The sequence below is a fragment of the Glycine max genome, chromosome 19 (genome assembly GCF_000004515.6).
Source record: "Glycine max cultivar Williams 82 chromosome 19, Glycine_max_v4.0, whole genome shotgun sequence".
NCBI lineage: Eukaryota > Viridiplantae > Streptophyta > Magnoliopsida > Fabales > Fabaceae > Glycine > Glycine max.
In genome coordinates, this window is record NC_038255.2 from 9,522,181 (window position 1) to 9,547,937 (window position 25,757).

Here is a 25,757-nt window from a genome sequence, read left to right on the forward strand (position 1 = left end):
CGAATCATCTATGGTGCATAAGTTTATTGTGATGTCACTATTTCTTAAAATGACATTTAAGTAACCACTATTTGTTGTTTGTTACATGTAGGTTACCATAGACAAGTGGATGAATATTACGGATATGGGATATGTCATTGCTTCACGATACAACATGATCATTGTTTCTCTTTCACGATAACAAAGCAAGATATTTTTTCCTCTTAGAAGTCAACCACCACCAGATTCTTTTGTGCATCACATAATATGCATTGGTCATGTGTATGTGAATCATTTTGTATAGGTAATTGCATAATTATTATGTTAGTATAAATGCTGACAATGTTATTGGTTATCTTACATTAAATTTGTTTGTCGTTATGTAATAGGTTTTTTTATGAGACCATTGTCCTTTACCACCATTGGCCTTGTTGTGGAATACACATTGTCATTATCAGGCAAAGTAGTGGCCCACCCCATACATAGGTAGAATGCAACGTTACACAAATTTGTCTAGGCTGAAAACCGAATTTGTTGATTTAGGTGAAAAATGAATATAAAATATGTTATTTCCGCTGACGTTTTTGTAAATAATTATTTTGTTAACATTCGTAATTTTGTTGACATTTCTATAAATAATAATTTATTTCCACTAATTATTTTAAAAAGTTAGAACATAATTAAGTACTTTGAAAATAATAAACAAACGATTTCATTAGCTAATGGACACCAATTTAAACATTACATTAACTTACAACAAAGTTGAAATAAACAGAAAATGCATCAAAAACTACAATTAACTAATACTAATTTTGCATTGAATTATGTTGTGACTGAGACATGTCATCTTCCATTTTGATTACCAGTTTACTAAAAACGGTTAAAATTTCTATTAGGCCAAATTGTTTCCAGTAGTTAGAGTGTACTAAGACCTTCAGCACGTCATCGTCAGTTTTCAGCTCAATAATTTCAAATTCGATAACCTTTTCTGAATACTCAAAATGACTTGGCTGTCAAACAAACAATCGCCATACCGTTTGTGATTCATGAATACCATAAGGGAGAATCCCTTGAGTTGCCACTTGCTTGATCACATCCTTTAATCCATCGATGCTACATCCTGAAGGAATGCCAAATTTTTTTTGGATTTTTTCCTATGAACGAGTAACTCACAAAGTCACGTTGACGTGACATGTTCCACCTCCCGTTGTAATATAGCAGGGCATCATGAGTAGGAGTCATAGTGGCTAGAAGTAAGTTTAATATACCATATGGTGTTTTACCAATGGTACATAATAACTCAATCGGGCCAGCACACGAGTATTGATCATTACACATTAACATTGTGTTAACATCATCATCATTTTTCAATTGCATAGATTGAAAGGCAAATTGGTTACCTGCATCTGTGAATGGCTACCGATAGTAAATTTCATCTAAATATTGATCGCCGGTTAGTTGAAGGGTATTGTGCATTCTGCTTTTTAGCATTTCAAACCCACAATCATTTGGTACTCGAATGGGTATCGGAGTGGAAATTTGGAAATAAACACCAGGTTCGTTGTGAATAATTGATCCATTTGGATAAATGAAAACTAATTTGGAGTTGACGATGGTCTGACTGCTTGTTTCTCCCAAAAATGCCATAGTTTCTTTTAGAATTTGGTTTCTAAAGGTAGATTGGCTAGAATGCGTGATTGTTGAAAGTGTTGTTGTGGTATATATAGATGTTGTTCGATGAGACTACTTGTGTTATTTTTTTAAATACACGCGTGCCACTTCCTATGGTTGTCAAGTACAATAATGTTGTGTCATGCTATAATTTTGCATCAGACATGCATTGTTACTATCAGAACTAAAACAACTGAGTAGTCATTTCTATGTCAGTATGTAGGTGTAGTATTCATTTTTTTTAAACAGACGCATACAATTCACACTGTGTTGTCAACTTTGAAAATGAGTTATGATGCTTAAATGTTGCAAAAAACATGCATTCGTCATTTGTTATGGACAAATTAATTTATTCCTAAAATCAACATTAACAACTAATTAACGATAAACGAATAACAAAAATTTGTATAAAATAATTAAAAACGTGTATGTAAGTAACACACCAAAATTATAAATTAACCAAATGTCAGTGTCAATACATAAATGTACCAAATAAATAAATTATCCAAAAAATTAAAATTGACATAAATAAGGAAAAAAAACAACTTCAATGACCGTTCGTACGCCGTGTACACATCGATCTGTGACCTACAGTTTATTGGCCAATGTAGCTTTTTGCGATGCTCAGACATTCTTCAGAAACAGTATAGGCTTCTATTCCTTTGGTCAGGATCCTCAGGTTTAGTAGTCTTTCCAACTTATCAGCAATTTCTACATAACCATCCTAGTAATAAAATAGAAAAGAAAACAACAAACACAAAATACCAAAAAATGTATTACCACCGCATGTCCAGGACGATGCACATCAACGTCTGCTTCATCAGGTGCCACTGCCGCCACCGGTTGCTGATGCACATCGGGTTCAACAAATGTGTTATATTATTGAACCGGTGGAACTCTAGGAGGATCCCCTAACAATGCCGGAGTCATAAATGAATGCAAAATCATCTAGAACCACTCCATGTAATCTGACGAGCACTGGCCATACACTACACAGATTTGCCCTACAAATGCAATGTAGTCACCGAATTGCATTCATCTAGCATCCATTTCTTCAACAGAAATTGAAGGCACAGTAAGATGTGGAGGAATAGTCTGGATGTACCCAAACTTTCGTACAACCCTCTCTGGTCGGTGAATGATCATCAAGGGACCCCATCTGAGATGGCCGAAAAACAAGGAGATGACCTCAAATTCTCTAAATGAACGGTGGTCACCATACGGAATCCAGCATACAATGTCAGGGGTCAGTCTATCTAGACGCATGCGATACATCGACACAGGCAGTGCCTTGCCAAAGGTTCATCGGCATGCATGCGGTCTCCTCTCGTCGTAATCCTCGGCAGTTAAGGCGGAACTAACAGACGGGAAATGCTCATAGATCCAACACTAAATATATTTTACAAACATATTCCTTAAAATAAACGACAACATATAATAACCAACGCCAATAAAAAAAATGTTTTATTAACATTTGAACTAACCTGTAATAGAGTGATATATCCTGCAAGCTGCCTCCTCATGCTTTTTGACGCCTCATTTGAATTATCATACATATGCACAAGAGTAGCAGTGTCCCAAGCATAAGTCCCACTTTGCGTCAAGTCACACAATGCTTCCAAGAATACCACGTGCAAGTGTGTGGCACTCTTGTTAGCAAAGAGTGTGCATCCAAGCAGATGCAACAAATACGATCGTGCTGCTACAATCTAGTGACATGCCTCGATTTTCGTCTGATACACGTCTTACAGCCATGATAGTCGAACATAGGAGCCATGGCATTGAATCGTCTCAGCTCTCCCCTCTGCAGCACTGACCTTGAATGATTCCACCAACATATTGACACTGTCGTCGACATGAATTTGCTCAAAGCTATGAAACGCCCCTAAGATCGGCAAATGTAGCAACGGCGCGACGTCATCCAAGGTGATAGTCGCTTCTCCGACGGGCAAATGGAAACTACTAGTTTCCTTATGCCAGCGTTCCACAAAAGCAGACATTAGTCCTCGATCGTTTGTATCTAGGGAACATGTGATCAAAGGACTTAGTCCACTGGCTGCCACATGGCCTTCAATCTCTGGAGCAGACCTCCCAAACTTAGCCATGTTCCTTCCATGGGAAGATAGCTTCAGCTCAGGACGTTTTTACAAACAATAATATCGATCATGTAACAAAAAAACAATAAGTTGTAAACTACGTGCTTTATGTTTTTTAAGAATTACATACCTTTCCATTCCACACTCTCAAAGCAATGTGATTTTCGAAATCTCTCAGAACTGATGAGTCATGGGGTCCGCCTGAAAAACCCTCAACATCAGTAACACCTTCTTCAATAGGTGGTTGTTGCTGCTTTTCGTTCAAGTCCTCTACAGCTGTCTGAGGATCCTCAACAACACGCGCCTGTTGTCGCTACCTACAGGCAGATGCGGTAGGCCTTCGCCACTAGGGGCAATCATTATCATTGTCACTAGTCTCTCTCCTCCACAAGGCTTTTCTTATTGCTCGGCCTAAAACCCGACCAAAACCTATAGTTCTAACCATTATCTGCATAATATTTTTTTAAATATTTTGAATTTTTGTTTCAATCCTGTTTTTTAAACTAACTAACAATGTTAAAATATTTTCAATTTTTGTTTCAATCATTTTTTAAAACTAACTAACAATGTCAAACTATTTTGAATTTTTGTTTCAATCATTTTTTAAAACTAAAAAACAATTTTAACATATTTTAAATTTTGGTTTGAATCATTTTTTTAAAACTAACTAACAATTTTAACATATTTTCAATTTTGGTTGTTTAAAAACTAACTAACAATTTTAACATATTTTAAATTTTGGTTTCAATCATTTTTTAAAACTAACTAACAATTTTAAAATATGGTTTCAATCATTTTCTAAAACTAACTAACAATTATAATATATTTTAAATTTTTCTTTCAATCATTTTTTAAAAATAACTAACATTTTTAAAATATTTTAAATTTTGTTTTCAATCATTTATTAAAAATAAGTAACAATTTTAAAATATGGTTTCAATCATTTTTTTAACTAACAATTTTAAAATATTTTAAATTTTGTTTTCAATCATTTTTTAAAAATAACTAACCATTTTAAATTTTTTTAAAATATGGTTTCAATCTTTTTTTTAACTAACTAACAATTTTAAAATATTTTAAATTTTTGTTTCAATTAATTTTTAAAATTTTTTAAACTAACTAAGAAATTCTTTTCTATTTTTATAATTTTTTCTCCAATCTAATTTTTAATCTAATTTTTTATTGTTTCTATACCGCAACGAAATACAACTATAAAATAATATCACCAATCAATCCTTATAAAAATATTGCTAATATATAAAAAAATTACTGAAACATAATAAACAAAAAATAAATCACAAAACAAATTTAGAATTATAAAAATTTTAAAACTAAATCAGAAAATAAATTAACAATTAAAAAGAATGTCGTACGGATTGGCAATCCGTATGACCCATGCGGATTGACATTCTGTATGGCTTTTTTCACAAAAAATGGTCATGAATACCAGCACAAATGTTTGATCAATCAGTCAAAAACTGATATTTTTCTTGTTGAGTCAACAACTGATTGTGTATTTTATCAATCAGTAACTAATGTTGTTCCTGTTCAGCCCTTTGATACTGCACGGACACCTTCACAGGGGTTGACAATGTTATCATACCCTCTCCTTTCGTTCGTTCATCATCAAACACTAATGCCACAAAATCTTCATCTTCAAAGACTCCTCCTTCTCCACCCGGACCACCCAATACTCACCCTATGCAAACTAGGTCCAAATCTAGTATTCACCTACCAAAAATTAATCCTTAACTTCTTCTAACTTATTGTGAACCAAAAAATGTGTAGTAGGCCTTCACTGATCCAAATTGGCTTTCATCCTTGCAACAAGAATATGAGGCTTTGATGAAGAATCACACTTAGGATTTAGTGCCTCTTCCATCAAACAGGAAAGCTATTTGTTGTAAATGGGTTTGTAGGGTCAAGGAAAATGTAGATAGCTTTATCAATAACTTTAATGCTAGACTGGTTGCCAAAGGTTTTAATCAAGTTCAAGGCTTTGATTTTTTAGAAACCTTTTCTCCAGTAGTGAAACATGTCACTATTCGACTTATTTTAACTCTAACAATCATAAATCAATGGATTCTTTCTTAGCTTGATGTAAATAATGTCTTTCTTAATTGCTTGCTTAATGAGACTATCTATGTGTCTCAACCCCCAGGTAATCAAATCCCTCGTTGGCCTGCAAACTGAATAAAGCTTTGTATAGACTCAGAAAAGCCCCAAGATCCAATGGGAAGGTAGCTTCCTTGGGAAGCTAGAGGAAGAAAGCTTCCTTGAGAAGCTAGAGGAGTGCTACTCACACCCCTCCAATAGCTAAGCTCACCCCCATGCCAAAATACATGAAAATACAAAAAAAAGTCCCTACTACAAAGACTACTCAAAATGCCCTGAAATACAAGGTTAAAACCCTATACTACTAGGGTACCCTTAACTTGTACCCTTAATTTGTAGGGTACCCTACAAACCTAAAATGACCAAAATACAAGGCCCAAAAGAAGGAAAATCTATTATAATATTTACAAAGAAAAGTAGACTCAACCTTGGCCCACGGGCTCGGAAATCTACCCTGAGGTTCATGAGAACCCTAGGGCCTTCTTCAGCAGCTCTAGCACAATCCTCTTAAAGCCTCTTGCTCATGGCTCTGGTCCCTTCCTAGGGAAGATTGCATCAATAAGGTGTTCATGGGTCTAGGTCTACTCGTGACCCAACTCGACCCAATTATATTGGATTGAGTTTCTAAAGTGTTTGGGTTAAACCCAACCTATCCCAATTAAGACCCAGTTATGAACAGGTTGGATAACAAGTTCTATTTTTTTTAACCCAACCTAACCCATACCATACTGTCAGACCTTAATTTCATCTGGGGATGATCTTTTGCTAACTTTTTGATTCTTGCTAGCCGAATTGAGCTGCTTAACACCAGTTGCTGCACAATCCAAACGATTTTTCAATGTTTCACAAAAGAATACAGAAAATACCCAAAAGGGAGGGCAAAAGGGTCATTTGGAAGCTATTTCTGACCCTTGGCTCGCCTGGGCCCCCAAAAGACTTAAGGATGAAGTAACCAGCTTGCCTGGACGAGCTGAGCTTGCCAGGGCGAGCAAGGTTACTTCAGGTTGAAGCAACAGCTCGCCTGGGCGAGCTGCTAATCAACCAAGTCCCCTAATTTCCTATAAATAGGCATAAAGGGGCTGAAGGAAGGGGTTCAGACTTTCAACATTGAAAGCATTTAGTGAAATTAAGGAGAAGAAGGAGAAAGAAGAAGAAAAATGAGGTCGAGGCGCTTCCAAATCACAATTGTGATCGATTCCTACATCGTTCTTCGTTCATCAACCAATTAGTTTTTATTTTAAGGTTTTGAATTCTCTCTATACACCCTTAGGGGTCCTCTTTGTTGCTTTACACATCTTCATCTCATTCTTCTACCATCAGTGATCTTATTTCTTTATGTAAAGCGAATTTCAACTGATTGTTTGTGTCATAATCTCATTTTATCATTGTTAAATAAAGTTTCAACCGATCGTTTGTGCCGTAATCTCATTTTATCATTGTAAAATAAAGTTTCAACTGATAGTTTACTTCACAAGTCATCTTTTAATGAGATTGAAAGTAAATAAGCGAAACCAAAGTTAAAATCAACATGTAACCGAGCTTTTATCCACAAAAGTCGCTTGAATTCATTCAAGGTACAATGCCTTAATGGTCTCTTTTACTTTTATTGGTTAAAATGAACCCTTAAAAAGTTTAAAATCAACTCTATGCATAACTTTCTTGCTTTTTAAAGAACTACGTAGGTCTGAGTTCCTCATCCACTTGAGGATACGTAGGAGCAAGGGCAACGCTTTTGTTGACCCCAAAAAGTAAAAAAAACATAAAAAAGGGAAAATAAATAAATATTGAAGTCATGATTTTGCGCACTCAATTAAAGGCTGTCGTCCCTTGTGACGGATGCATGGGGTGCTAATACCTTCCCCGCACGTAAACAACTCCCAAACCCTTATTCTTAAAATTCACAGACCCTTTTTTTGGTTTTTTTAACATTTTCCTCGAATAAACGTTGGTAGCGACTCTCTCGCGTTTTCCTTTCTTAGAAGATGCACCCTTGAGTCACGCCTCACCCTCCCGTCGAAGGGCAGGTTGCGACAGTTGGCGACTCCACTGGGGACTTTTTTTTTAGAGAGTTAAGCCATTTAATCTGTGTGCAATATTTATCACGACTTTCTCTTTGTTTTGTTTCCCTTTCTTTCTTTTACGTTCCTGTGTTCATATAACTCTTTCGATGCTTTTTGGTGTGGCTGTTTTACTTATTACATGCATGTTTATAAATATGTTTATACACACATGGCACGTAAACCTTTGCACACACGGTGAGTTATTAGGGCCCAATACCCGGGTCCATGGAAGCATAGGAAGTGGAGGTTGATCTGTGGTCATGCTGAGTCTCCGACTCGCTTGATGAAAGTGGAGCCTCATCTAGAGTTTTTCTCTTTGATGATACATTGTTGCTGGTAGTCCCTACTGCCACAATCTTTGATATAAAAAAGGGTGATATCTCTAGAGACCTGTGAAAGATATATGCGACCACCTTTGGGAGTTATCACTAAGTAGCAAACCTTTAGCCCTCCCATTAGGTTCCTAAAATAGGGGCACGGAACAAACACACTATGTTTTGTTTCCTTGATATAGTCATGCATATCTTTATGATGTCATGATTGTGTGTGTCTTTCCTGTGTTTTCCATGATGTTATGTCAGCTTGGTATTAATTTATTGCATTGTCACATTTCTCTTTGCGCTACCAACCATGTGCTCTCACGCACGCATACTCAAACTGTGTCATCACTCATGCATTACGTTTGTCACGGGAAGCCTGAAGGTTCGCGTCACCTTCTTAATTGTCATGCATTGGGCACCATGGTGATGTCTGCAGACAAATCATGATACCCGATGCATTGCAGGTAAGAAGGGACGCTCTTTCAAATTCTTGTGTCCATAAATGAACATGTTTTTTTCATGCATAGCATAAACATTCCCTCATGCATTCATCATATCTCTTCTATGATAGGATGTAGAAGTATTGATCAGCAAAGTTTTCATTTTAGCAAACATGGGGTCAAACCAAGTGCTTCTTTTAAGAAAAGGTTCTATCTTGTCAAGGCCAAAAGCCTAGAGGTAGCCAGCTTGTGAGAGCTAGGGCAGCGGATGGATCAAGTCCGACGTCAAGCCTTCTACAAAACATATGGGAAAATCTGGGATTTAGCTAGGATAGAAGTTTCCATTGAAGCCATCGCCTCCCTCGCTCAGTACTATGACCAGCCGCTAAGGAGCTTCAAGTTTGTTGACTTTCAGTTGGTACCAACCATAGAAGAGTTTGAAGGGATCTTGGGATGCTCGCTAGGAGGAAGGGAACCGTATATGTTTTCTGGGTTATACCCCTTCATGGCAAGAGTAGCAAAAGTGGTCAAGATCTCGACACAAGAATTAGGTCGAGTGAAACAAAATAGAAATGGGGTGGTTGGAATACCAAGGAAGTGCTTAGAAGAGAAGGCAAAAGCTTTGGCAAATGAAGGTGGGTGGACTTCATTCATTTATGTTTTAGCACTGTTGGTGTTTAGGATCATCCTCTTTCCAAATGTAGATGGACTAGTGGATCTGGCGGTGATCAATGCTTTTCTTGCTTATCATCACAGCAAGGAAAGCCCGATCGTTGTTGTTTTGGTCGATGCCTATGACACGTTCGACCGGAGATGCGAGAAGAGCAGCACGAGAATTGTCTGTTGCACACCCACTTTTTATGTATGGCTGGTCTCCCACATTTTTCGTCATGAAAGTATACCCATCTGTCCCCTACAAGGTCATCACATGTGTGCCAAGAAAGGGAAAGCAAATTGGGAAGAACTCTTGGCAGGTATGGTAGGGGCGTCTGTTATTTGGTTCCCCCGATGAAAGGAAGGAGGGATCGGAGTTTTGTGCTCATGTGAAGGGTTCCTAAATGTCACATTGATGGGAACAAGGGGTTGTATTAATTATAATCACGCCTTTCATCACACGAGGTTTCAGTGAAAGCAATGCCAAAATGCTTTAGAGTCTGGAAAGCGTGGAATGCAATGGAAAGAAAAGATGAAGAGCTTAGAGGAAGCAGCAACGGTGTTATCGACGACTATCATAAATGGTTGAAGGCTCGGACGCAAGGGATAACTTGGCTCTCGAAGCTAAAGATTTCTAGCGGGGAAGAAGCTGAAGTCCCTGAGGAGAGAGAAGAAGTGCAAGCCTTGAAAGTGAAACTTGAAAGAACGCGAGTGGTCAAGGAAAAGTTCAAGATGACAGCCATCAGGGTCTGGAAAGACTGTAAGGAGCTGAGGGATGTCAACATGGTCGCGACCGAAGCATTAGAGCGAGAAACGAAGAGGGCCCGAAAAGAAGAATGGGGCCAAAACAAGTTCCGAGGGGCTTTATGGGCAGCAACAGTGAACTCAAGCTTCGAAGGGATAAAAGGGACAAGTCGAGGGTGGAAAGTATGATATTAGAGGACAAGTTGAAGGCTTGTCAAAGGTCGAAGAGGAGCTTGACCGAACAGCTGAGTAGGACAGAAGAGAATATATGGACAATCGTTGATCAGTATAAAGGGAAGTTGAACCAAGCTGTTAGCCATGAGCAAAGGCTAGAGGACGAGCATGCAAAAGTATCGGCTCTGCAAGCAGAAAGGGAAGCAAGGGAAAGAGTGATAGAATCATTGCATGGAGAAGCTATGAAATGGATGGATAAGTTCGCTTTCACTCTGAATGGGAGTTAAGAGCTTCCAAGGCTGTTAGCCAGAGCCAAGGCAATGGCGGATACACCGCTCCTGAGGAAGTTCATGGGCTTTTCAATTATTGTCGGCATATGATCGAGTTGATGTCCCACATAATTAGGAATTGATGAGGCATTTTTATTTATGCTTTGACTTTGACAAGATAAAAAGTATTGTCTCTTAATGAAAATGATATTTGATTCAACCCTATGTCCTTGCTGAAATTTCTACGTGGTTTCAATACTTCGACCACTTATCATTATCATGCATTCATGTTTATTTCATTGTCGCATTAATAATTTCATTTTGTTACTTTAGCAGTCATAGTCAAAGTAAACACAATAACCAAAAAGAACGAACACGTTTTACGACACCCCTATCAAACCCGTGCCAAAACTAAAATCATGAGTGAGATAGAAGAAGTGCAAGAGCAAATGAAGGCCAACATGGAGGCCATGAAGGATCAAATGACCTCCATGATGGAGGCCATGTTAAGTATGAGACAGATGATGGAGAACAATGCGGCCGCAGTAGCTGCCACCAATGCCACCATTGAGGCAGATCCAACTCAATCATCCGCCATAAACCAAACAAGCCAACCAGTCCCTGACATGGTAGGTCAGGGAGGAGAGGTGTTAGGCAGCAGGGCGATCCCCATGTGGTGCAAAATAGGAATTCTTTTCCACCATACAGCTTACCCCCCAACTATACACCACCCAACGGAGTGCACATGCCCAACAAGAACACCAACCACTCTGTTCCCATTCCCCATAAAGGCCACCAACCCCACTTGGGGCATACACCCTTTGTTCAGCCTGTAGGGGAAGCTCGTGAAGAGCCCCGGAATCATGCTCTGGGTGGGTTTGCACCATACCCTACATATGCCGCTGAGGGGCCACAATTTAGTGGTATGCCTCAGCCCAATGCCGTGGGAGCTCCTTAACACCGCCCGTTGCAACCTCTGCACTTCTCGGTGGGGAGAATACCTCCGGCCATGGAAGAAAGGGAGAAGTTGGATCTCATAGATGAGAGGCTGAGAACCATTGAAGGGATCGGTGATTATCCATTTTCCAACATGGTGGACTTGTGCCTAGTGCCTGATGTCATCATCCCTCCAAAGTTCAAGGTGCCAGATTTCGATATGTATAAGGGGACTACTTGCCCCAAGAACCACTTAAAAATGTATTGTCGAAAGATGGGGGCATACTCAAGAGATGAGAAGCTCTTAATGCACTTTTTCCAAGAATGTTTGGTCGGGGCGGCAATCACCTAGTATACTAACTTAGAAGCTTCTCAGATCTGTTCTTGGAAGGACTTGATGGTTGCTTTCATCAGGCAGTATCAGTACAACACCGACATGGCTCCTTATAGAACCCAGTAGCAAAACATGTGCAAGAAGGAACATGAGTCCTTCAAAGAGTATGCCCAGAGGTGGAGGGATTTGGCGGCCCAAGTAGCACCCCCCATGATGGAGAGAGAAATGATAACCATGATAGTAGACATGCTGCCAGTGTTCTACTATGAGATGATGGTGGGTTATATGCCCTCTAGTTTCATAGATTTGGTGTTTGCGGGCGAGAGAATTGAGGTAGGCTTGAGAAGGGGAAATTTTGATTATGTCACTTCCGCAAAGCAATAGGAGGTTCAGAGTGGGTGGAGCCAAGAAGAAAGAGGGAGACACCCATGCTGTAACTTCAGCTCCCACATGGCCTAAATCCCAACAAACCCCTCAGAACACCTACCAATATTCCCCGCATCAACCAAGTTATTTAGCCAACGTCAAAACCCCTCTCAATCCAACGTCCGTCCAACAAAGATTTCCCACTCAACCACAAAGGCCTCCCCCATAAAACTCGTTTCCCGCACAATCTCGTCCCGTCGGCAACACCAACCCCAGCGCAAACACCAATCCGAGAAGGAATTTTCCAGCAAAGAAGCCTGTAGAATTCACCCCGATACCAATGTCATATGCTAACCTGCTACCATCCTTGATCACCAACCAGATGGCTATAGTGAACCCCGAGAAGATCTACCAGTCTCCCTTCCCTTGATGGTACAACCCCAATGCAACCTGTGCCTATCATGAGGGTGTCCTAGGGCATTCAATAGAGCAATGCATGGCCTTCAAACACATGGTACAAAGTTTGATTGATGCGGGGTGGCTGACATTTCAAGAGGATAGCCCAAATGTAAGGACTAATCCCCTCGCCAGTCATGGAGGCTCGGCAGTTAATGCAATGGAAGAGTGTGGACCTCGGGGGCCGAAGCGGATGGAAGATGTGTTAACCTCTAAGAGGGTCATATTAGAAGCATTGTGTAAAGCGGATATGATTTTCCTCAACAGAGACAAGGGAGGTTCTTGTTTAATACATCCTGCGGCATCACACGACGTGGAGACGTGCCCGATGGAGAAGGAGTTGCTACAAGGGATGATGGACAAAGGCCAAATTGAAGTTTGTAGCGCAAGAAAAGGGGAAGGGGATGTGTGCATGCAGTTGGTTGATAAGAGCCCGAGCAAACCCAAGCCATTGGTAATCCACTTCACTAGGGATGTTTGGACCATATAGTGGCCGATAAAGAAATACCCGTTAAGGGCAGGGGACACAATAGGGCCTTGCGCGTATCAGTCAAATGTTTGGAGCATATAGTGGCCAAAGTGCTTATTGAAAATGGCTCTTCCCTCAATGTCATGCCCAAGGCTACTTCGGACAAGCTTCCTTTTAATGCATCACACCTAAGGCCAAGCTTCATGGTAGTGCGGGCTTTCGATGGCAACTACCGGGATGTAAGGGGGGAGATCGATCTCCCGATTCAAATTGGCCCCACGTGTGCCAAATTACCTTCCAAGTAATGGTCATAAATCCTGCCTACAGCTGCTTATTAGGCCGGCCTTGGATTCATTCGGTTAGGGTGGTCCTTTCAACACTACACCAAAAGTTGAAATTTGTGGTAGAGGGGCAATTGATTATAGTCTCGGGAGAAGAATACATTCTCGTGAGTTATCCTTCTTCTATGCCTTATGTGGAGGCCGTTGAGGAGTCCTTGGAAACGTCTTTTCAGGCATTGGAAGTTGTGAGCAATGCTTGCGTGGAGTCTCCCACGGTAAGCCACGCTCATCTGGTGCCGCGTTGATGGTAGCTCGGGTGATGTTGAGGCATGGATATGAGCCCGAAATGGGTTTGGGCCGGAATAGGAATGGTGTGGCAAGTCTAGTAGAGTTTGCGGAGAACCGCGGGAGGTTCGGATTCGAATACGAGCCTACACGCACCGATATGAGAAGGATTGTCCTAGAGAGGAGGGAGAAAAGCACAGATTAGCCTCAAGGGCTGCAAGTGAAAGGAGTTCCCTTGTGTCACATCGATGAAAGCTTTGTCAGTGCAGGGTGGATGTGCAAGGGAAAGGTTTCCGTAATACACGAAGAAACCACTCAAGAGCAACCAAGTTGGGTGCGGCCGTGTCCTCCAGACTTTGAATTACAAAACTAGCGAATCATCAAACAACCCAGGATTTCTGTGGCAAACTCAATGTAATTCGTTAGTTCTAACCCTATTACTGAGCCTAGGCTTTAGGGTTTGCTCCCTGTTTGGGCATGTCTTTTGTTACCACAAAATTATAAATACACAATCCTTCTTCATTGATCTTGCACTTTCGTCTATTTTCATTCTTCTACATATTTATTTTTGTTGCGATTAAATGATACAGATCCAACAATGAGTCCTATGATAGTAGTGATACCGAGGACCTGAACATTGATTTTGAGCAATTGATAAGTCAAGCCAAAGAAGGGGAAGATGAGGATTGGGGGTTTCCCCCAGAGTTGAGAAGAATGGTCAAATAGGAAGACAGGGAAGTGAAGCCACACCAAGAACAAACGAAGATTGTAAACTTAGGTGTTAGCGAAGAAAGAAAGGAGGTCAAGGTTGGCACTAGCATGTCCACAAATGTCCGAGATGATTTGGTAGCTTTGTTGTGAGACTACCAAGACATCTTTGCTTGGTCCTACCAAGATATGCATGGTTTGAGTCTCGACATCGTACAACATAGATTACCTCTAAATCCTGAGTGTTCCACGGTAAAGCAAAAGCTAAGGAGGATGAAGCCTGAGATGCCCTTGAAGATAAAAGAAGAGGTGAAGAAGCAGTTTGACGCTGGCTTCTTGGCTATTGCCCAATACCCAGAATGGGTCGCCAACATCATACCAGTCCCTAAAAAGGATGGGAAGGTGTGAATGTGCATGGACTATCGGGATCTAAACCGAGCCAGTCCAAAGGATAACTTTCCTTTATTGCACATTGATATCCTCATCGATAACACGACCAATTTTTGCCTATTTTCTTTCATGGATGGGTTCTCGGGCTATAATCAAATAAGGATGGCACCGGAACTTTCTGCTACAAAGTGATGTTCTTTGGGCTCAAGAACGTTGGGGCAAGTTACCAGCGGGCTATGGTAGCATTATTCCACGATATGATGCACAAAGAGATTGAGATCTATGTGGATGATATGATTGCCAAGTCAAAGACCAAGGAGGAACACCTTGTCAACTTATGAAAGTTTTTCAAGAGGCTGCATAAGTACCGATTAAGGTTGAATCCCGCAAAGTGCACTTTCGGGGTCAAGTCAGGATTGCTTCATTTTATCGTGAGCCAGAAAAGGATAGAGGTAGACCCAGGCAAAATGAAGGCCATCCTCGAAATACCCGAGCCACGCACCAAGAAGCAGGTCCGAGGCTTCTTAGGATGGCTGAACTACATAGCGAGGTTCATATCACAATTGATCGCCACTTGTGAGCCTCTCTTCAAGCTATTGCATAAGAACCAGTCTGTCCAATGGGACGACGACTGCCAAGTGGCATTCGAAAGGATTAAGTGGTGCCTCATGAATCCTCCTGTGCTTGTGCCACCGATGCCTGGAAGACCCCTTATCCTGTATATGACTTTTTTGGATGAGTCAATGGGGTGTGTGTTGGGCAGCATGACGAATCCAAAAAAAGGGAATGAGTCATCTATTACTTAAGCAAGAAGTTCACGGCATGTGAAATGAAGTACTCTTTTCCTGAAAGAACATGTTGTGCCCTGGTGATGCAATCCTACCCCATAAGGGCATTGGATAGAAGACTCCAAGAAGATTAGGCCAGAGATGCAAGAGAAGACCCTAGGATTCTCATGAGCCTTAGGGTAGATTTTGGGCCCATGGGCTAAGTATGAGTCCACTAATCTTTGTACGTATTAGATTAAGGTTTCATTATTTTTAGGCCTTGTATTTAGGGCTCAACAATATAGGTAAGGTACCCTAGAAATATAGGATTTTTTAGCCCTTGTATTTTAGGGCACCTAGACTAGTTTTTGTATTAGGGTTAGTTTTGTAATTTCACATGTATTAAGTGAATATTTGATGTGTGTGGTTGGAAATAAATTTAATTGGATTGGGAATTTAATTGAATTGGGAGAATCCCAATCCAATTAAATTTAGAGGGGGAGGTGAGCATTTGCTTGCTACACCCCATTACCACATCATATAGTCACACTTTGTGCATGTCCTTCATGCTTTACATGCCTCATGACACCTAAGCACACTTAGTGGAGAATCTTGGACTTGATCTTGGATTAGTGGGCTGAACCATAACTGAAATTCACTAATCATAATTAGTGAAAATTTGGCTCCACAAATTCAATTTCAAATTCAAGTGACTCTATTCAAATTTCCCTCCAATTTTGTGTGACACTTAGGCTATAAATAGAGGTCATGTGTGTGCATTTTTTCAACTTTGATCATTTGAGAATTACATAAATGTGGGAGAATGATTGTTTGGATTTAGACTAATATTTGAACTTGCTACACAATGATTGGCACCTTGCATCTAGGTAGCTAAAATGCTTTTCTATATATATATATATATGCACCGATGTATGATTGTTTTCTAATTGCACAGTGACACTTGCATTTAAGAAATATGCACCATTCAAATTTGTTTGGCTTTTGTTGTGTTTAAGATAAATGAAATGATGGTTGGCGTTTCATACAAACTAACTTTATGAACATGTCCTTGCAGGAAATGGCTCCAAAGAAACTTCTAGCTAAGAGGGCAAGGAAAGATGCCGTTGGAGAATGATCCAGTGCGGCCCCACAAGTGGATATGGAGTTTGACGGACTTCGATTCAGAAGCGAGGAACACCAGCGTCGTTTTGAGGCAATCAAGGATTGGTCTTTCCTCAAGGAGAGACGGGTCCAGTTGAGGGAAGGAGAATATACTGAATTCCAAGAGGAAATTGCCAGGAGGCAGTGGACTCAACTTGCGGCGCCCATGGCTAAGTATGATCCAGAAATAACCATGGAGTTCTACGCCAATGCATGGCCCATGGAGGAAGGAGTTAGGGACAAGTGCTCGGTTCTTGTTGCATCCGTTGATCCTGGAAGAAGGACAACGATGCGAGTTCAGTTAGAGGAGGAGCCAGGCCTCAAGATTTGATGAGGAGGCCATAGGCCAGATGCTGTGCGTTCCAGGTCAGGACTTCGCACGGAGTGTGACAGGGAGATGGGTGCGGATCATGCGCACCAGTATGACCACCTTGACATAGATCTAGATGACATTGCTGCTCAACAACATCCTCCCAAGCAATCATAATTCCAACCTCCCCCTGCCGAAGTGCCAGTTGGTCTATGCCATCTTGACCTAGGTGAGTGTTCATGTGGCCCAATTGATCTTAGATGCTATATATCAATTTGCAAGGATCACGCCTCCCAGGCATCCAGTGGACCCAGAGAAGTCCAACAAATCACTGGGGTTTCTAGCCTTGATCATGGGCCTCTGCCAGTTCTATGGGGTGTCGATTACTCCCACCAAGCTTATCCGGCCTCCCATTAACAAGGCCTTCATAGAAAAATATTGCATGTCAAGGCAGGTACAGCAGCAGGGTCAGGCACAGCAGTAGCAAACCGCAGATGCATCGCCGCCACCTCTACGGCAGCCACCATCTCTGGAGTGCATCTCTACTCACCTGCAGAGGATGGAGCTCCAGATGCACGCATAATGTAGTATGTGATCGACCAGGAAGCGGCTAATCATAGGGGTCAGGTGCAGCTACCAGTACACCCTACATCAGCAGAGCCAAGATCCCAGCCCTTTCCCATGACCTACCCCCAAGCAGTTCGTGGCTGTCATACCCTAATTTCGTTCGGGGACCATTGTTTGGTGGCATGCAACTTTCGCTTGATCGCCTCGAGGTACTTAACACCGATCGTTAGGTAATCCGTAAAGTTTCGTGACATTCTGGAAGTCAAAAAGAAGCATTGTTGCGCAATCCGTAAAGTTTCGCAACATTCTGGAAGTCAAAAAGAGCATTGTTGTGTAATCCATAAAGTTTCACAACATTCTAGAAAGAAAATGGATGTCGTTACGGAATCCATAAAGTTTCGTGAGATTTTGGAAAGAAAACAGCCAAAAACACAAAAATGGGGGGTGAACTTATCAAGATAGGGGTGTAAATAGCATTTTGAATCTAGGCCCTTTCGGAACATTTTGGAAGTTGGGTTGCTTAAGGAGGAAGCAACTGGGCGGCAAGCTCCTCCACGTTTTTGAAAAATGGTTTCCGGGGCTTCCATGGCTTCCGTAAAATTTTTGACAACCTTGGGTAAGCATATTTCACTTAACATTGGTGAAAGGGGAGAGAAAAAAAGATGAAAATCAAATCCGAGACACTTCCGTAAGGCTTTCGTAACTTTTCTGTAAAGTACGAAAAGGGGGGTGAACTTAGTTATTGGGGTGCGCTTAGAAATCTTTCTCAAGAAGCCTCTGGGCGGCAAGCACCTCCCTTTTTCCCTATAAATAGGGGAAGGGGGGCTGTTTCAAAAGGTTCATGATCCCTAAGCTATGCATTTCGGCTATTTTTGGGCAAAAAACACGTTTTCGTGAACAAAAATAGAGTCGAAGTGCTTCCGTAATGCTTCTGTAAGCGATTTTGTGGAAATTCTTCATCGTTCTTCATTGTTCATCGTCGTTCTTCAATCTTCAACCGGTAAGTTCCCGAAATCGAATCTTTCAATTCATTCTATGCACCCTTAGTGGTCCCTACTTGTTTTGTGTACTTTCACTTTAATTTTGCTTACTTTCAGTTTTCTTTTCTTCCGCTTTAACGAGCTTTTAACCGTTTATTTAAGCCGTTTTCTCACCTAATAAATGATAAAATGAATTTCAACCGATCATTTGTGTTGTAATCTCGTTTAGTCACTGTTAAAACAAAATCTAACCGATCGTTCCCGCTGTAACCTTGGTTAAATAAAAAAAGGCAAAATAATAATAAAATAATCAAAATATCTTGAAAAAAATAATAATAAAATAATCAAAATATCTTTGAATAAAATAATCAGAAAATCATTTGGACATTTTTCTTTGGAAGTTTCCTTGAATGAATTGACTAATAACCAAAGTGAAACTAAGGCTAAAATCAACTCACAAATCAAGCTTTGTCCGCAAAAGTTACTTAGAACCGTTTTAAGGTCCAATGCCTTAAACGGTCCTCTTTGCTTTTACCGGTTAACTTGGACCGTTCAAAAGCATAAAATTAACCCATAACTTTACCGCTTTTGCAAGAACTACGTAGGTCTGATTTTCTCATCGCAATTGAGGATACGTAAGAGCAAAAGCCCCGCTTTTGTCGACCACCCCAAGGGATCGTTAATGGTCCAACGCCTTAACGTTTCTCTACTTTCACCCCAAGAGATCGTTAATGGTCCAATGCCTTAATGTTTCTCTCCTTTCAAAAACAAGAGATCGTTTAATCGTCCAACGCCTTAAATAACCTTTTGTTCGGTTAAAATATATCTTGCTAAAAAAGATAAAAACAACTTAACCAACGTTTAGTTCTCAAAGAACTATGTAGGTCTGATTTCCTCATCGCAATTGAGGATACGTAGGAGTGAGGGAAACATCCTTATCGACCACGAAAAGATAAAAAATACAAAAAGGCCCACAAAAAGCAAAAAAAAAACATAAAAAAAGGAAAAATACATAAAAACATAAAAAAAGGGAAAATACATAATTTTGAAGTCATGTCTTGCACACTCGATTAAAGGTTGTCGTCCCTTGTGACGGACGTGTGGGGTGCTAATACCTTCCCCGTGCGTAAAAACAACTCCCAAACCTTTCACGATTAAAGTTCGTAGACCACACCTTTCTGGTTTTTCCGACGTTTTCCTCGAATAAACGTTGGTGGAGACTCTGCGCATTTTCCTCCCATGGAAGATGCACCCGCGTCGCCCTCCCGCTGAAGGATAGGTTGCAACAATGGCCATAGTAGCATGGCCTGGAGATAGGCCCAATTTTCAGGCAGGGGCAGGACCCACAGGGACCCCCGGAGACGAGGATAGAGCTCAGGAGGATGATGACATGGCTGATGTGATGGACTTCTTTCTTTGAGGAGGCAGAGTCGCTTGGTCGGGATCGCCTAAAAACTGTGAACTCGTCTTTATTTTGTTTTTATCACTTTCGTTATTTGTTTGTTATCTCATTGTGATAGAACTGGACTTTAGTTTATCGCTTTCAGTTTTTGTTTGTTGTCTCATTGTGATGAAACTTTATCGCTTCCAATGTGTCGTCGTGCTATTGCGTTGTGGTGGTTTGTCTGAAACAAGAAAACTAAGCAAAAAAGTAGGGTCTTGTGTATTGTTTCTTTTCGTTCATGCACCCTTTGTTCCTTTTGATAAGTATAATCTCGGGTAACAACTTTGCCTAGGTTACAAACTTTTTTCTAAAGGAACTGAAAAAGAAAAAAAAAAAAAAACCAACATGCTTCTGAAAAAGAAATGTTCGCTAGTTTTCTTTGGAGGAAATTCACAGATCAAAATGCAAAAGGTTTTAGAAAAAAAATAAATATGCACCTAGAGGGTGAACACAACGAAAGATTTTCCTGAATGCCTCGGATGTTTGTATGACTTGATAAAATGAGCAATCTTTGAAACACTGGTTTGATATGAATGGGGAAACAAACCCTAAGCCTTAGTGTTTGCATGGCCACAAAGCCTTATGTTTGAGTGTCCACATGGATGTGTGCTATGATTAATTTTGCATGAATTTCTAATTATCAGAATATGCGTTTCATGGAAATGATTTGGGGCGTTCCCTTATTCCTAAGCCACTTGCTAAATAGATATCCCGACATAAATCATGTCCCTCCATTTGTAGGCCTTTTGAGCCAAACGTCAACTTTTTGGCCGTAACCTTGACCTAGGATGGAAATTTCTAACCTTATCCTAGGAAGAAAGAATAGGAGGATCTTCCAAGAGAAGCTTCTTTTACCTTGGGTTAGAGATGTGCGTCAAAAGAAAAGAAAAAAGAAAAAAAGAAAAGAAAAAAAAAAGAATAATCAAATCAAAGATTGAAGAAAAGCGAAGGAAAATAGAAAAGAAGAAAAAGGGGTTCTTTGGACCAGACAATGTCTAAACAATGTGCATAATTGTCGAAAGAGAAGAAATATAAGAGAAAAGCAATAATAACTTGGTTAAAACCTAGGGGGTGTAAAGCGATCACCTGCTTTAGTTACAAACCAAATCTTTGTGTCCCTCTTATTTCGCGTTGAACCAAAGAGAAAAGGAAACAAAAAGGGGAAAGGCCCGAACACCAAGCCAAATTTCCTACCAAAATCCAACCTTATAAGGTCCTATTGATCCATGATGATTGCGCATATTATCTTTGATTTAATGGGAAATGACTTGGAAAGTCCATCTATGACATATTTGTGGGTTGGAATTAAGATGAAACACTTGCCTGTGTGAGATTTTATACACCTTGAGCGGTTTTCCTCTATTCGATTGGACCCAGTGTTTCTTCTAATGTTCTATTAGAAACGAAATGCTAATGTCTTAAATCTCATTTGTTTTTGGTTATGAGAAATTCTATCTGCATGTTTTCATTCCCCAGTAGTCACATTTGTTTTTCTTCAAAAAATATATGTTGTTCTGATTGGTTTGGGGGGTTTGTTTCTTTACTAAGCGTGTTCACATTTCAGTGAAAGATTTCAAAGACTATCAAAGTCTTTCATCTTCAAGACTATCAAAGTCTTCTTTACTTTTCAAAGACTATCAGAGTCTTTTATCTTGCGGAGACTATCAATGTCATTTGCTCTTTACTTTTCAAATACTATCAGAGTCTTTTGTCTTGCGGAGACTACCAATTCCATCTGCTCTTTACTTTTCAAAGACTATTAAAGTCTTTTGTCTTGTGGAGACTATCAATGTCATCTGCCCTTTACTTTTCAAAGACTTTAATGTCTTTTGTCAAGACTATCACAGTCTTCTTTACATTTCAAGGACTTCAATGTCTTTTGTCAAGACTATCACAGTCTTATTTATATTTCAAAGACTTCAATGTCTTTTGTCAAGACTATCACAGTCTTCTTTACATTTCAAAGACTTCAATGTCTTTTGTCAAGACTATCACAGTCTTCTTTACATCTCAAAGACTTCCATGTCTTTTGTCAAGACTATCACAGTCTTCTTTACATTTCAAAGACTATCAGAGTGTTTTGTTAAGACTATCACAGTCTTCTTTACTTTTCCAAGACTATCAAAGTTTGTTGTCTTACAGAGACTATCAATGTCTTCTGCTCTTTAAATGTTCAAAGACTATCAGAGTCTTTTGTTTCAAAGACTATCAAAGTCTTTTGTCGAGACTTCAATGTCTCCTTTACTTTTCAAGACTTCAAGGTCTTTTGTTTGATGTACCTGATACCTCCTACATTCTTTCTTTTGACAGGCTTCACTACTTGGGTTTCCGCTAGTTGCCGGTCGGGTGGTGAGATCGCTAGGATGAAATTAGTATCCTTATCTTTACTTTCCTTTTCATTTTCAATAAAAAGATAAGTAGAGAGGGGCAACTGTCAGACCCTAATTTCGTCCGGGGGTGATCTTTTGCTAACATTTTGATTCTTGCTAGCCGAATTGAGATGCTAACACCAGTTGCTGCGCAATCCGAAAGGTTTTTCGATATTTTAGAAAAGAATACGGAAAATACCCAAAAGGGTCATTTGGAAGCTTTTTCTGACCCTTGGCTCGCCCTGGCAAGCCTCTAGCTCGCCTGGGCCCCCAAAAGACTTAGGGGTGAAGTAACCAGCTCGCTTGGGCGAGCAAGGTTACTTCAGGTTGAAGCAACAGCTCACCTGGGCGAGCTGCTGATCAACCAAGTCCCTTCATTTCCTATAAATAGGTGTGAGGGGGCTGAAGGAAGGGGTTCAGACTTTCAACATTGAAAGGATTTAGTGAAATTAAGGAGAAGAAGGAGAAAGAAGAAGAAAAACGAGGCCGAGGCGCTTCTGAATCGCAATCGTGACCGATTCCTACATCGTTCTTCGTTCATCAACCAGTTAGTTTTTATTTTAAGGTTTTGAATTTGCTCTCTTCATCTCATTCTTCTACCATCAGTAATCTCATTTCTTTATGTAAAGCGAATTTCAACCGATCGGTTGTGCCGTAATCTCATTTTATCATTGTAAAATAAATTTTCAACCGATTGTTTGTGTCATAATCTCATTTTATCATTGTAAAATAAAGTTTCAATCGATAGTTTACTTCACAAGTCATCTTTTAATGAGATTGAAAGTAAATAAGCGAAACCAAAGTTAAAATCAACATGTAACCGAGCTTTTATCCATAAAAGTCGCTTGAATCCGTTCAAGGTCCAACGCCTTAAGTCTCTTTTACTTTTATTGGTTAAAATGAACCTTTCAAAAGTTTAAAATCAACTCTACGCATAACTCTTGCTTTTTAAAGAACTACGTAGGTCTGAGTTCCTCATCGCACTTGAGAATACACAGGAGCAAGGACAACACTTTTGTCGACCCCAAAAAGTAAAAAAACATAAAATGGGAAAATAAATAAATATTGAAGTCATGATTTTGCACACTCGATTAAAGGTTGTCGTCCCTTGTGACGGGCGCATGGGGTGTTAATACCTTCCCCGCACGTAAACAACTCCCAAACCCTTATTCTTAAAATTCGCAGACCCCTTTTTTGGTTTTTCTAACGTTTCCTCGAATAAATGTTTGATGGAAGCTTGCTTGTGGGGCTTCTATGGAGGCTGGATCTTTGAGCTTCAATGAGGTCCTTTAATGGTGATTTTCCACCATGGAGATGCAGCGGAAGACAAAGGAGAAGAGGTGAGAAGAGGCGCCATCCACTAGGGAATAAGCCATGGAAGAAGGAGCTTCACCACCAAGATGAGCCTTGGATAAGAAGCTTGGAAGGATGCTTCAATGGAGGAAAAGAAAGAGGGAGAGAAAGAGAGAGGGGGGAGCATGAAATTGAAGGAATAAAAGAGGGAGAGAAGTTGAACTTTGAGTTGTGTCTCACAAGACTCTCATTCATCAAAGTTACAACAAGTGTTACACATGCTTCTATTTATAGACTAGGTAGCTTCCTTGAGAAGCTTTCTTGAGAAAACTTCCTTGAGAAGCTTCTTTGAGAAAACTTCCTTGAGAAGCTAGAGCTTAGCTACACACACCCCTCTCATAACTAAGCTCACCTCCTTGAGAAGCTTCCTTAAGAAGATTCCTAGAGAAGCTAGAGCTTAGCTACACATACCTCTCAAATAGCTAAGCTCAGCTCCTTGAGATGAGAAGCTAGAAATTAGCTACACATCCCCTATAATAGCTAAGCTCACCCCCATGACCAAAAACATGAAAATACAAAAAAAATTCCTTACTACAAAGACTACTCAAAATGCCCCAAAATGCAAGGCTAAAACCCTATACTACTAGAATGGCCAAAATACAAGGCCCAAACGAAGGAAAATCCTATTCTAGTATTTACAAAGATAAGCGGGCTCATACTTAGCCCATGGGCTCGAAATCTACCCTAAGGCTCATGAGAACCCTGGGGCCTTCCCTTGGATCTCTAGCCCAATCTACTTGGAGTCTTCTACCCAATGCCCTTGCGGGATTGGATTGCATCAATGCAGGTGGCGACTCCGCGCATTTTCCTTTCTTGGAAGACGCACCCTTGAGTCACGCCTCACCCTCCCGCCGACACATACAATTTAATTTATTATATATAAAAAATTAATTATTTACTACAAAACACATTAGTAATTTTTAGCTCATGATTTTTTTATTTTTTAAGTTGTTTTTAACTCTATATTGATTTTGTTTATGTTTTCGCATGCTAATATCATACTTTATTTCTATCTAAATTAAAATATCATATTAGCAATGAAATCATTAATTATATTAGTCAAATATTTTCATAATTTAGTCTCTTTTGAGTGCATTTGGTCATTATATTCTTACAAAACTTTAGGCAAAAATAAATTATTATTCTAATTTTTTATAAAAAATAAACATTTTTAAAATATTCAGACCCAACTAACCCAACTCAATCCAACCCGTTTATGATTGGTTTGGGTTGGGTCAGCAAAAAGAATTGGTTAAACCCAACCCAACCCATAAAATTTTGATCAAGTTAGGTAATGAGTTTAGCGAAACCCAACCCAACACGACCCATGAACACCACTATAGTTCCACTCAGCTGATTCAACACCTAACATCTCAGCTTAATTCTAAATTTTCTCTTAAACAACTTGGTCTGCTAGACTACTTTTTGAGAATTGAAGTTAAGACTCTTTCTGACTAGTCATTACTCCTCACTCAGAATAAATATATCAGAGATTTGTTGTTGAAAATAAAATATGGCATAGGCTTAACCTATTTCTTCCCCTATGCCTTCCAGCCACAAGCTCACTAAAACAGGCTCAAATCTTTTTTTCTAATCCTACTTTATACAGGCTGTAGTGGGTGTTTCACAATATTGAACTATCACTAGGCATGAGCTAAGCTACTACATGAACAAAATTTTCCAATTTATGGCTAACCCTTTAGATCTCACTGGATTGCAATGAAAAGAATCCTAAGATACTTGAAAGGTATAATGTTGCATGGTCTTCATCTTAAACTTGTTATTTTGGGGCAACCATACACTCTTAGAGCCCTCTGTGATGTAGATTGGGCTTTTGATATTGAAGACATAAGATTTACTTATGGTGCAACTATCTACTTTGGTCCTAATCTCATATTATGATGGTCCCGAAAGTAGAAAATTGTTGCAAGGTCTAGTACAGAGGCAGAATATCAAAGTTGAGCCCAGACTATTGTAGAAATATCATGGAGTCAAACCCTTTTGGTAGAATTGAAAGTTCCCTTCAGCACATCCATTGTCTTCTGTGATAATCAAAGTG